The following is a 15,423-nucleotide window of genomic DNA, read 5'->3' as shown; positions in this document are numbered from 1 at the left end:
TCATTTTTTTACCTGAGCTTTTAACTGAGCTTTTGTTTCTTTTACTCTTTTCTTTACATTATTCTATTAGTATTCATTCTATAGCTTAATTAAAAACACTTATATTGAGTACTACTTGTGTATTGTAATTAAAATATTTTGAAATCAATACTCATTTGGTAAGCAAATTATTGAAGATTTTCTTTTACAAGGCTATTACGCTCAAAGGAATAATAATTTAATTGTTGTTTTCTTTTTTAATGAAAATGTGTATTGGTGTTTTACTTTATGGTTTTAGGAGTAGAATATTATTATTAACGTTATGTTATACCAATGTATCTATATATATAAAAGGACTTGTCCTCACTGACTGAGGTAAGACGCACGCACAGCCTTAACCGCTGATGGTAGAAACGTGAAATTTGGACAAAAGTTTACTTTCGTAATCTGGACATCCACTAAGAAGGGATTTTGAAAAATTTTAACCCTAAAGGGGTAAAATGGGGGCTCAAAGTTTGTATGGAAAAAATTAAAATCGGCACCGATTTTTATAAAATTTGAAATTTAGATTTTTAAAAGTATTTAATTGAATACGTGTTTCATAGTTTTCTAGAATTCTTCCCCTAAGGGTGCAAATAAGGGGTTGAAAGTTTGTATGGACAAATTCTTAAATCGCCACCGATTTTTAGAAAATTTGAAATTTAGACTCTTAAAAATATTTCATTGAACACATGTTTCATGGGTTATTAGAATTCACCTTGAAATACGCAAGCGAAGCTGCGCGCGTCCGCTAGTATATAATATATTGGCATATGAGATAGATAAGGGCATTGTGGCGCAGCATCTGACTGTGAACGTAACGGTTGTATATTCGATTCCTACGTGAATTAATTTAATTTCCTTGCTCTGGTACCAAGATAAAGCGCTGCGTTGAATTCCGCCACCTCATACGCAGAATTTCGAAATTTTGGCGGTGCTTGGGTTTCGGCGTTCTTGACACTAGGCGTAAAATTATCCTATAATATTCTATGTTTTTCCTTTTGAGGTACGGAACCCTAAAAACAATAACACAAAGCTTTTTCATATAATAGAATGATTATCATAGAAAATGCTAGCTATAAACATTCTATAGCACTTTAAGTGGTTACCTTTGAAACAACAAACGCTTATAAATTAATAAATTCTTTTAAGGAAAAATAAGAATATTTTTCAAGTTGTGCCCGAGCTATGTAAATGTGCGGTGTACAATTTTCGTTGCGGTAACTTTATTTGCATTCTTTAGCATACTTTGCCTGTATAATAATAGGAGGTAAGGAATTTCTCATTAAGAATATATCCTACATTTTGTAAATATTAGGCGTGATATTTAAATTTATTTATCTGAGACCGTCGTGATGAAGTGGAACGACGTGTGAACGTAAACATGTTGGATGTAGGTTCAATTCAAAATGACTATATAACTAGGGGGAACGTACATTCAAAATTAGCCATATTTCAAGAATTCAATTCAATTCATTCAAAATTATTTCGGATATATATTTTATGTGAATTGAATCCACGACCGTAGTTTTACAGTCAGCTGCTACAGACATTCTATAACACCCATAGCACAATTTCAATTTTTAATTTCAAACAAAGTACTAGTTCATAAAATTATCTGAGGCCGTCTTGGAACGAGTGCAAGCGCAACGGTTATGAGTTCGAGTCTCACTTTGAGCATTTAAGCGTTTAATATTTTCTCGAAAATTCCGTGAAAAGTGGGGTACGGAGAGTTGCTACAGCGTGAAGTTAATAAAACAATTTCACCCTTTAATATCAAATAAAGCACGTGTTCACAAACTGATAGTATTTTCATGGTGTTCCAAATTAAAAAAACTACGAAACTAATTTATTTGTGCGCGGGTGTTTATATAGACACCCCTTTAGTGACTTGTCACTGAACTGATTATTATTAGATGACTTAGCCTAGACGTGTCAGAAAAAAAATTGTCACGCTGTTAATTTTTTTTGTATTTTTTAGTTTTATATATATTTTATACTAAGGAAAAAATATATATTTTAGAACAGATATAAAAGAAATTTACTTAGTTGCATTAGAACCGGGCGCGTACCTTGGTCTTATGTAATTTTAATGTTTTGTATTAATTTTATATGTAATCAAAATATTTCTACTTTAATTGTTTTATAGGTTATTAAAATCTCATAGTTTCAAGATTTTAAGGTATTTATGCATTTTTTATAGTAGTGTCACTTAACCTAAACTTAGCTTGGCAGTTATTACAGTTATACAAAATAACCGCCAAGTTTTATGATAATACAAATTATAGACCCAATTATAATTGTTACAAATTCAATTTCTTCTATCTAATTACATTATTAATAACTTACAATTAGTACTAATAAAAGAATTTTAGAAAGAAAATTCTATATAAAATAAAATAATCCTATATTACTGAAAGTGGAATGTAATTTCGTTCCTGTTATTAATCATAGCGTAAAACTGTAGCGACGATACGAGTGCGCGGAACAAATTGTTACAGCGTGACACATTTAGAATGTAATATATTATTACTACATATAAGTGGGTGCTTTACTAGACTTTGTAGGTACGAGATATTACTGTTTATTACAGTGATGAATTCTTGTTGTTTCTGTAGGAAAATAAATAAGGAAGTCGTGGCACAGATGTGAGAGTGTATCGGTGGTTAGGAGTTCGACTCCTTCTCGGGGGAATGAAATATTTTATAATTTAACTTCTTTGTTATTCCTTTGTTTGGTAATAAGGCAAAGCGCGGCCTTAAGTTCTGCTGTCAAACTGCAATGCCTTGAGAATTCGACGGAAAGTGGAGAATAGAAGAATCTTAATGGGAACAGATTTGCAAGTTCCATCTGGCTATCCTGCTAAGTACACGATACAACAGCGTAAAGCTAAGCGCAAGTTTTATGTAGTTTTTTACTAGACGTATAATGTGCCTTAAGATACAAAAACACAAGTTCATAATAAAAATAACATATTAAAGAAATATTTTAAAAGGCCTACAACCAGAACGAATTCCCCCTTTCAATGAAAAAGTAAAAACACTAATCCAGCAATATTTACTTATTATTTATATAAATAACGCAAAATTAAACTTAAAAAATATATCTTACATATCTTTTTTATATTTAGTTACTCAGTTCCATATCCGACGCCTCAGGTCTTTTTCTACAAATTTGCAAAACTAAACTACCTACTTATTGAAAAAAAATGTTTATAAAATTTCAAACGGATGTACAAATATTGTTTATAAGAATTTGCGACAGTTGATCACTTCTATTGTCTGTTTGACCTGAGTTCAAATCCTTTGACGATCGATCGTCGACGATTAAGCTCTTGACGACACAAATGTTACAAAAAAAATGCAGCTTCGTGCATTTTCCCACTAAGCGGGTAAGGCAGAAAGAATTGAAAGAAAGAAAGTGATCAAACACTGTTCCATACTTTCCGGCCATTTTTTGAGGAAGAAAATTAACGGTGCACTACCAGAGGGGTGGAAATAAAATTAATATAAATATTATCATTCCTCCGAACTCAGAACCATCTCATTGACAGTCAAGTACGCTATGCCACTAAGCCACGACGGTTGCAAGCATTTTCATTACCTCGAGTGTGGAATGAACTTATTAGCATCGTAATTTCAAATATGTTGTGCCATACATAAAGAAGTAAAATTTTTTCGTTTCAAAAATATATACAATTTTAAATGTAGCCGGATTTGAATTCGTGCTTCTTGTAAACCCTCCAAATGACGGTTGAAACTTCCAAGGTTTCCAAGAGACACAGGTTCAAATCTCGCTGCACTATATACAAATTTATATACGTTTTCTAACAAAGTGGTTATAAATATATTTTGTCTAACAAAATAGTATGTAAATTTAGTTATGCATCAACGCTATTGCGACCGCAAGCCCGTTCCGCTCTCGAGCACGCTAAGGCACCTTAATGCACCCATAATGGAACTAATTTAGAATAAATGAAAAAAACAAATTAAGCTTTTAGCAATATAATAGAAAATTTAAAGGTGCAATTTGATGTCAACATCCGGCGGTTCGACACTTCCGGTGCGGGGAATTGTTGAATGTCATCACTAATTTAAAACTTGTCTATTTTATCTGTGAATATTAAGGAAGTACGGCGTTTCAACTACTATGAAATAAATATTAGTCTCTAAATTTAGAATAACAGTTTGTTTCTTTTTATTATTAAAAACGAGCCAGCAACTTAGCGTGGACTATAAACTGTGTTTCCGTAAGAGTTCAGGAAACTTTATTTAAGTACTACCCCCTCTTACACTGCCTTAGATATATATGCCTTTCAGCAATCAACGCCGTGTATGCATTGTTATGCGTTCATTGTCTGTCAATCACTCGTTATACGGAAGAATTTTATATATATTAAAATAAGAAACAAGATAGTTACTGGAATAAAAAAATGTTTTAAAATTTATTTATTATTTAACGTAATTTAACGTAATATTAATACTTTTTCAATCAAGCAACGCAGCATATTAACTAGTTATTGAGACACTCCGTTCCCTACGCACAACCCAATTTACTTGACATTGCCTGTTGAGCGGGACAAAATAAAATCCCAAATGGGATTCGAACTCACAACCTTCAAGCTTACAGTTACAAAATTCGACTTACCATATCCAAAATGACAAACCAAGTTTTATTTTACAACTTTTAAACTTAAAAGTTACTCGTATTATACAAAAAGGTAAACTTTTAATATACAATAACAACAAAAGCTCAGAAAGCTTTACAACAGTTAATTATTTACTACGTTACATGAATGGTATAAAACCATTTAATATTACGCTCACTTTAGATTTCATTCAGGTTTCTGAAGTAGCGAGAAATTTTAGTAAAATCAGAAATAAATTCAAAATATAAGCTCTTTGTGAAGCTTTTGTGGAATAAGCTTTATTTTATTTTATATAAAGGCGATAGATGCGTCGTAAGAGGATGAATGAACGCAATAGGAGAGCTTTGAAGCGTGAAATGTCATAGTGTTTAGTTAGCGGCCTTTTTGACTACCGTCTCGGGTGTGGCCATTAAATATGTGGCCATGTATGTGTATATATATACAGTGCGGTGGAATTCAACGCCGCGCTTTATCTTGTTACTATAATATTATATATACTGATTTTATAAACCAGAGAGAACTGTAGTAAGGTTAGATTCTGTATATACATTATACATATATATTATACGATTTAGATATAAATTTATTTTCACCATGCGCAATACTCCCATTTGCTTACTTATTAAAATTGCGCCTTATCTCAAGGCGACTTCTAGGGAGTTACTTTCAAGAACTCAAGATCAAGAACAAAAACAAGCTTTTTGACATCATAATTATATATATTTTAGCTTAGCCTATACCAAAGTAGGTAGCGGTAACCTATATTAACATACTATAAACCTACTCATTAAAAATGGTATACTTTCAAAACCATAAAACCATAAAACATATATTTTTTCTATATTTGGCACTAAACACGCTTATTTCATGGTCCCACAAATACCTTACACTTTGTAATACCAACTCCTCCCACTAATTGATTGCATAACCGTCGCACCCATTGATATTTGCTCATTCACAAACGACACTGGTGATACCAAAAATATGTCTTACAACAGACAGACAAAAGTAACACATAATAAACCTTATTTTATATATACTTAGAAATACATTGCCTTATAAGGAAGAAACACATAGATCTTTTCATATTATAGATCTTCTAAAAATCTTTGTCAAATTGATACGGTGTTATCTTTTTATAATAAACACAATGTGCTCAAGAATTTTATGCGTGCCTCCAAATTTTTTCTAGAAGTCAATCGTTGCTGCACTCGTTGAATAGAATATGACACGGTAAATGGTTTTTAAAGGCAATCGTTTGTATTTTGGAACGTTTAGTCGCTAATTTGATGTTTTCGGTGGCAGATGTGCAAATTCAAGAGATAAAATTCTATTGTCGTAATTTGTCTATACAATAAATATATAGTATACGAGTATGTGATAAGGAGAAGATCAGTTGTGGTGTAGTGGAACTGTTTCTCATTGTAAACATGATGGTTGTGCATTCGATTCCTACGTAGGGGAAAGAATTATTATCATTTTCCGCTCTAGCCAGACTAAGTACGAGTATATCGCACATAGAAAGAACCTACTATTAAGACACTCCGTTCCCCATTAGGACATTTCAATTTTCCATTTTCCACCGAATTTTTGAGGCATTGCATATGGCGTGACTTACCTCAACGTTGCATTTGGGGTTGTTACTAGAGCCAGGAAATGAAGGTATTAGATATTTCTTTCCCCCGAGTGGAAATCAAACCCATAACGTTTACAGTCGCACACTTTTATGCTTCATGACAAACATACCCATAAGCAAAAATCGAACCTGGCAACATCAAATAGCTATCTATGGCTTCACAACTGACCGTCTAAGGCACGAAATATAAATTTAATATCGATATTCATTTCATAACAACCATAATTTGCCTCTTATCGATATATCGTGTATAATAAAACCCTCTTTTATACAAAATTGTAATGCAAAAAAAGACATCTGCTCCACACAACACATTCTTCTATTTCCCGCGTCATTAAACTGAACAACGACACGCTTATAACAATTTTTATATAATTTCTATAATAAATTTTATGCCAAATAAACTTCTACGCTCCTCCCATCAATAAATAATACTGTATTATAGATTTTTCATGGAAAAAAAGCTTTTTTTGTCAAAGAAAGTCCTTGCCGTGAAATTGTTTTTGTATTCAGTTGGTAAAATTTTGGTTAATATCTGGTCTGTAGTGTTGCTGGGGTGGTATAGTGTCATAATGTATGACGTGAAGTACTTGTAGTTTTAGTTGGTACTCCAAATAATTGACAATTTAATAAAAGAAACAGCGTCATGCTTTTTTTCGAAAAAGCAAGCTGAGGAAACCTGGTCTTTAGACACTCCAGTCCCCACTTACCGCCCAATTTTAGAGACATCGCGTGTAGAGAGAACTGCATGTCGCACTTTGTCTCAGAGCGAGTGGGAATCAAACCTATAATTATAGTGTGTATAGTCCCACTGAACCACGAGGGTATATGTGTAATGGCCCTTTCCATGAAGTTGTTTTTTGTACTTCGTTGATAAATTAGAGGCGAGTTTCTGGTTTATAGAATAGAATAGAATTGTCATAGAGTGGTTTAAAGTATCATAGTGTATGACATGAAGTACTTGTGATTTTAGTTGGTACTCCAAATAATTGATAATTTTAAAGAGGCAATGGAACGAGTTGGATTTATTTTAAAAAATAGCTGTTTCTATTGTTAAATGGTAAAAAGGCCAAAAGTGTATTATTTTGGCTGTGTTTAGTATTTTTACATAATTATAATGAAATTTATGGTCTAAGTAATACAAGTATTTTTTTAGGTTTAGTAAAAGTGTTGTTTTAGATTATTATTATAATTTAGCTATACGCTGCATCCCTAATATCTCCAACAGGATACGCAGAATTTCCCGTTTCTCATTTTTCACCCAAAAAAAGGACCAAGGAACTTAGTTAAGACACTCTGTTTTCCATTAAACCACTTAACTTCTTAAATTCTTTGGAAACGTGGATGAAACGGTTGGAAGTGGACGAAGATACAAATAGCTACGTGGAATATATACCGTAGCGCCGCTCGCGTGAAGCTAAAAAAATGTAATAATGGGCTCTCGTCCAGCAGTGAAAGCGAATGTTCGATTCTAGCTCTGACAATAAACTATGTTTATTTCCCCTCTGTGGTAAACCCAAGAGCCACTTTACACACAATGTCTTAAATTCCGTAGAAAGTGGGTCACAAAATGTCTCGAAAACGACATAAACCTAAAAAAACGCGGACATATCAATAAATAAGCTAAAACAAATAAATTAAACATCCAAAACAATACACGAAATAGGATAAACACACATAAACCAGTTATCAGAAATTCATATGTGCAATGGTCACTTGGCACTGATGATACTGACATTAGGTAGAGTAAGCAGATTACACTAATCAGGGTTAGTTAGTGCGTGAATGTTTTCATTTAAATGCGCCTGAGGCTTAACTAAGTAATTTGAAATTGGATGGATTGCATAGGTATGTAATATTTATTATTATTTAGCTTAATAATCCTACACAAGCATGTCTTAATGGGGAAGAGACTGTCTTAGATAATTAAGACAGTCTGCTCCCCATTAAGACACTGCACGTCTCTACTTTTCGCCGAATTCTGGAGGCATGGCGTGTTGAGTGGTGGGCACTCAACACCTCGCTTTTGTTGTAACAGAATAAAGCGCGGCGTTCAGTTCCGCTATTCAAATTTTCGTCGGTAAAGAAGTGTCTTAATATTGGGTTCCAGGTGGCCCGGGATTCAGCGTAAAGCTGTAAAAAAACTAAAAGCTATGTAAAAATATAAGTACTTTTTAGCTCAGCTTTCTTACAATAATATTAACAGTGGGTACAATCATTTTATCAACAAATTTCAACAAAAGAAACGCTCAAAGGGCTATATTGTCAACTTAACATTTAACCAATTACACTACACGGTGATATTCCATATAAACCACAATAACAATTAATTATTCTATTCATATCATTGTATTCTACAAGATTCTTCATTGTATATTAAGTATCCATATGTTTTTCCATTTATAATTGAAATTTAAAACAAAATCTGACTTAAATCAATGATTTTAAAGACGATTTTCACTATTTTTCCAAAATGAGTTAAGCCTTTTTTACTTAAAATTGATATGCACCCTTCATATGTGTAAATTTTGTATTTTCAACTCTAATGCTTATAAAAAGAGTTCATAATATAACATATTCGCCAAATATATGTGCAATAATTTGTACTAAGATAGTTTTGCTGCCATCAAAACGTTTATAGCACAATTTTGAGCTTTAATGTGCAGGAAATGAGATTAAAGTTTTCATATTTCAACTGAAAATGGTAATTTAATCACATCATGTGACGAATCCAGCCAGTTGGTATGTTTTGAATGGAACATTTAATTTGTTTCTTTCATTCCACTCGAATGCGCTTTGTCGGGATTCGATATGCAAAGTCATTGAATTAATTAAAATAAAGTAGCCTTTGATTGTTTGCGTTTGTGTTTTTTTTCTGCCTGACGGTTATAATAACCTTACTACAGATAACCTAGTGTAATTTTGATAGGAGTAGGTTAAAAATAAATTATCTACTATTTGGTAGTTAAAACAATCTTAAAAGGTTTTTTTACTCGGGGTAGTGAATTATTTTCATTTTTTCGCTCTGAAATTTCACCGCTTTTTACACTACGTCTAAGATTTGGGAGGAAAGAGAATAATGGAATAATGTCTTAAAACTAGTTTTCCTCTGCCTATCTTGTTATGTGCATTTAAAGGGTAAAGTTGCCATAATAGCCTTGTAAATTTCGTATTTTAGAAAATAAAAGAAATAAATGTGTAACTTTTATATAAAAAAAAACACAATTTAAAAAAATATTTAAATATTTCAAAACAGATATCGCCAACGTCCATACCACGTTGAACACACCGGTTCTCGTCCGATCACCGAAGTTAAGCAACGTCGGGCGCGGTCAGTACTTGGATGGGTGACCGCCTGGGAACACCGCGTGTCGTTGGTTTCTTTTTTGGAAATTGAGACGCGTGACATCAAGTTCAGGGATATCCCAATTTAATTCATAAACGTATGCATTTTTCAATAATATTTTTTTAATATGTTATTCTGTCAAATGGTCGTCCGTAAACCGACTTTAAAGACAATCACTTTTTAAAAAATGTTATTAGAATATTAAGGAAAGAAGGACTTTTAGAAATCTGTGAAAGTTTAACGTAACGAGAATTAAGCCCTCGTTGAACTTCTAAAAGACGTGATTCAAGTGCTGTTACGTCAATTTAAAAAAAAAATAGAAAAGTGTCTTAAAATTGAGTTAAGACACTTCGTTCCCACATACCAAATAATTTTAGAGACATTGCGTACTCAATGAATAAACTCAACGTTATACTTTATTTTGTTAATAAAGCGATAAAATGTTTAAAAATATTTCCCCGAATGGGAATCGAACCCATAAACGCTACTTTTATCATCAAAGACTGTACTACGTCATGACAGACTCTATAATTAAATTTGAAAATACAATTCCGCGTACAAAATCAAATTTGCCACTATAACGAACTGTAATCAGGTCATCAGTCCGGCCTAGGCTTGCCCACCTCTATATTCCGGTATAGCGGGGACAGAGGAAGGCACTATTGATTGTTCCTAGATATATATATATATATACTATACCTACATATATAATAATATACAGGGTTGATGCTCTTGAATATTGTGTTTATAGTGCATTTTTATTTGAAAGTATCAAATTTAGAAGTAAATTCAACGTACGACTGTAAACGCAAAGGTTGTACGAGGTTCGATTCCCAATTCTGTTCGATTTCTAACACATTATGTGATGAAAATTGGGCGGAAATTGGATCAACATAGTGCCCTAACACTAGGTTCCTGCCTACCCTGTTATACGATGATTATAGCGTGCAGCCTTAATCTCTTACTTCTTCTTTCTTGATAAATTGATCAATTTTTTTTACCAAAAAAAAACACATTCCAATAACGATTCTCGATTAGCTCATTTCCCATAACACCTAAAGAACTGTCTACATCAATTTCATCGAAATCTCGCGTGCAATTCTCTCATAACCTTCGGTAGGCGTGACCCATTCTGTTAGACACGTACCCCTAGATTACGAAGACACTCGGATATTACTATAAAACACGCGTAGGCACCTCTTTATACATTTTACGTGTACAGTGCGAGCTGAATTAAAATTTCTCTTAGGAAGCTTGGTTTTTGTATTTATATATCTTATTTTATCTCGTGGCGCTGTTGAATTTGAACTTAAGCAGTGGTTCTGGGTTCGACTACTAATGGTGGGAACTGACATTAAATGAAGACATTTATTTAGTTTCACACTGTATTCAGGCATACATACGGGTACCTGGGAACCTAATGACAAAACACTGCGTTACCATTAAGGTAAGTACCTCGTCCTCGTCCATCTAGTACGGAAGTCTGTTTCGCATCCGCCGAATTCTTGAGGAAATTCGCGTAGAGTGGCAAAACTCAATGCTGCGGTTTACTCCGTTACCAGGGTGACGATATGAAAATATTAAATAAATAGACAGATAAACACATTACCCTCCTTTGCGTCACACAATCGAATGAAAATATTTATTTTTACGTCACTTTACGTACTAAAAAACATTTAAACAACCAAATAAATTATTTATAACTAAGAGGATGAGAGAGAGAAGAAGAGTCAAAAGGTGACGAAGATGTCGTAAGACAACTCATTAAAGGACAATGAATAATAAATTTGCGAGCAAATTAACAAGAATTTGTCACAAATTATTTATATTTTTGTCGCGACGCAGACGCGAGATGAAAGGAAGTAAAATCTTGCCAATATTTTTATCCAAATTTTTAGATGTTCCTCACGCACCTACCAATTTTCCAACCACCCAAACGGAACATAACGCCGCGTATAAAATCATAATGGTATAAAATAAATAATATTGAAAAAAATATTAAATTGCAGCCGTCGTGGCGCAAGTGGCATCATATCGCGGTTGTGGGTTCGATTCCCACTCGGGGGTATGAAATAATTACTTCCATGTCCTTCCACTGATAACAAAGCAAATCGCGGCGTTGACTTCCGCCACTCCAAGCGTAAAAGGGAAACGGAGTGCTTTAACACTAGGTTCCTTCTGCCTACCCTGCCATATGCAGCATATAGCGTTAGATAAAAAAATAACTTAAATCACTAAAGACACGTTTTACGAATTCCTTAGATTTAACAAAAAAAAATTTAAGAAAATCTCCTATGTTTCAAGAAATTTCTAAATATAAATTGAAATCTATTTTAGTTTCTATTTACTAGTGACTTGCACCCTACACGTTGATTACACTGTGATCCGCGATGGCTGGCATCGGGCACGTCGTGTAAGCTGTCTGGTCTGTGAGCTCAATGAAATAATGCTTAATTTATTTTTTTTTTTTTTGTAGATATACTTTTATTTATTTTTTATTTGTTTAAGTTCAAGAGGCCGTAGCGGTGCAGGAGCACAAGCTCGTGACTATAAAGGCAACGGTTGCGGGTTTGATTCCCATTTAGGGAAAGGAATAATTATGTTTTATTTGCCTGCTGTGGCGTATAACGAGGTATACCTCGGCGTTATGTGCCGCCACTTAGCACGTAATGCCTCAAGATTTCGGTTGTTGAACGCAATGTCTGAAATTTGAGTGAAAAGTTCCCAATAGAAGAAGAAACCCAATGTCTTGACATTCATATGTCTATACAAAAATTTTGACACTAAAACGTTTTTCCCTTGTCTTATATATAGCTTTTTGACGTGCCAATTGACCATAATTTATTTAGCCAATGTTAGTAAAGTTATTTATAAAATAATTTACTTAGACAAAGTTATATTATGAGGGGAAGTAAAAATCAGTAAATACTATAGAATCTATATAAGTAAAATAATATTTCATAGCAGTAATTAGTACTTACAATAATAAAATGTATAATAAGGCGCCTATAGCTCATTAGGATTTAGGGGTGCCTGACTGGGGGTTAAAATCATCCCAGCTGCTAGTGTCTAGCAATAGATAACGTCGTCTCTAATACTATTCCCAGGAAAATATGAAATAATGAGCTTTATAATTTAACGTAAGCTTTAACTAATACGCTTAAATACATTTACAACACCTTATTTTATTTTTGTATAACATATAAAATTCACTATAAAACCCCCATCACGTTATCTTCCTCTAAGTCACTGCATTTTTACATTCAAAAGGAGTGTAGGGAACGATCGAGCTTACTATTTTCAGTTGAATAACTTTTCGCTGGCGTAAACTGTTTAAGCTTCTTCACGTGTAAGCTTAGAGCATTTTTCCAATATATAAAGGTACAAGTTCAAGTCTGTGAATTAAAGTTTATCTTTTTCACCTATAAGTGAGCTTTTGAAAGCTTCTGTAAACCGGTGGAGATTTGTCAATACAATAATAAAGATTTTCCGATTTTTATCAATAGTTTATCAGTGCAATACATTTTTTTTAATAAACATATGAAGAGTATTTTTAATAAATAAATGAAGCTGCGTGTAGGTCGCTAATCTATTTAAAACGCGCGCGTAGCCAAGTTTTTTTACAAACAAAACTGGCGAGCAGCACCGTGTGTTATTTTACACGAACCATTTGAAGCCACTTTTTACCTATTCGTAACTCAAAAACTATTCCATCTAAAGCTGTCATATTTGGCTCAAATATTTAGACCCCCTACCTGTATACGTGCATAAAATTTCATAAACACAGCTCCAACAGTTATTTAGATAATGACGTCCAAAAATCGTTAATTTTTAGGGGGGTGACTGACCTATAGACCTTAATGTTAACCAAGTTCCAGATGACCTGGAATGGTGAAATTTAGCATCCGGTTAAGTAATTGGGTGTATGTAAAGGAAAAAATCCGAAACTAGTATTTTTTTAACATTTTCTTATAATTTTTCAATAAATAGATTCAATTAGGAACATTTACTTATAGTGTAGCGCCTGCCAACAAAATAAGAGCAATGCATTATTTATATATATTTGCTTTTATTTATGTCACACGTTAGTAAATATTTTATTTGTTTTGTAGACTAACTTCACTATTACTTACGTAAGCCATCTAAAACAACACGATGCTTTCAAGTATATTTTAAGATAAGATATGTCTCCATTTGTAGCTGAAAATGCCTCTAATTTATGTCCTGACAAAGCCTGCCATCATGTGGACTTCAAGGGCTTCACGTAAAAATATAAAAATATAATAAATGGATTAACATCCTTCATTATTATTTATTATAATTTAAGCATATGTTTTAGTACTTATTATACTAAGAGTATTTGCATAGTCGATTAACGTATTTGATATTAAATTATTATTACAATATTTAAGTACTAAGTCCTATATAAGATCCTATAAGGGTTCTGTTTTATTGCTTTCGAGGTACAGAACCCTAAAACAGAAAAAAAATACACTAAAAAATAAATATAAAAAAAATAATTATATTGATAGAAATATATATAAAATTTAAGAATAATATACTATCTGTAAGGTCAGTCGTGGCACAGGGGCACAAAGTGTGACTGTTAAACCGACTGGTAGTGAGTTCGATTCCCACTCGAGGAAATGAAATATTTATTTAAACTTATATTTCCATTTCTTCGCTCTGGTGTCGAGGCAAGGCGCGGCGGAGAGTTCCGCGACTCAACACGCAATTCGATGGAAAGTGGGGTTACTGAGTGTATTAACACTAGGTTCCCTCTGTCTACTCTGCTGTGTGCGGGATACAGCGTGAAGCTGATTTTATTTTTAATTTGATATATTGTCAGCCTACCAGCTATCTTAACAGAAGTAATTATAAAGTAATTATTAACAGTAAAAATTTAAGTAATTGTTAATAAAAAAAATAAGAGAAAAAAAGAGAAAATTAAAAATTACTTAAACAAAATAATAAAAAATAAATAAATCCGCTTTACGATGTATCCCACACATAGCGGGGTAGAGAGAGGGAACCTACTGTTAAGACACTCAGTTCCCCTCTTTCCATCGAACTCTGGAGGCATTGCGTGTTGAGTTATTCCAACAAAATAATAAAATTAGAAAAAAATATTAATTAATATATCAGATTTCTAAACGCAGCATACATTCATTACTTTCAAATCTGACAACTGTCATTTAATCAACAAAATAAAAACTATAGTCGAGATTCATAGATAAATATAATCTATTTTCATATATAATTAAATATCGTCTTAAGAGTAATAAAACATAATATTATTGACCATAATAAATATAATATTAGATATATTTTATTGTACGAAGCCGCTCATATTTTAATGGCTTTTTTGGCCTGAGTTTCATGATTTTACTGGTTTTAGGAACACTTGTGAAAACGGCAGAGAACTGAGTCGACCTTGGGATCATATCAATTCAGATTGGTACCGTCAGCACTTAATAAACTTATTGTTTATATTTTTTCCAAGACATGTTGAACAATGAGTCGTTCAATAGAATTGCTTGTGGTTGAAACAAGAACTTACACCGAATTGTTCCAATGCCTCCCGATGGGAGCTGTCTGTCTGTCTTCCATGCTATTGCATATTCTTCGTTTGAGCGTATTGATATACAACAAACTAATAAATTGCGCGAGACTATAGTAGAGTACGTATGTCGTAACTGGAATGATTTAAGTATCTACACTAGCGCTCGAAACGGGAATCCTTACTCTTCTAAAGAAGACATGCTTTGCTTAACT

The 15,423-nt window shown here is 33.0% G+C and overlaps 1 long non-coding RNA gene and 1 other non-coding gene across 3 annotated transcripts in view; both read left to right on the top strand.

The window, feature by feature from the left end:
• LOC146529495 (uncharacterized) overlaps positions 1-15,423 on the top strand; it is a 169,798-nt gene that overhangs the window by 71,041 nt on the left and 83,334 nt on the right. The gene's annotated exons all lie outside the window — the stretch shown is intronic.
• LOC146529499 (5S ribosomal RNA) lies at positions 9,564-9,682 on the top strand. Its single transcript, XR_014879054.1, has one exon. It is a non-coding gene; the product is annotated as a 5S ribosomal RNA (ribosomal RNA).

This window comes from Heliconius melpomene, chromosome 18 (assembly GCF_056956725.1).
Source record: "Heliconius melpomene rosina isolate 202511_hmr_F chromosome 18, ASM5695672v1, whole genome shotgun sequence".
Classification (NCBI taxonomy): domain Eukaryota; kingdom Metazoa; phylum Arthropoda; class Insecta; order Lepidoptera; family Nymphalidae; genus Heliconius; species Heliconius melpomene.
This window is presented reverse-complemented; position numbering and strand designations above follow the sequence as displayed.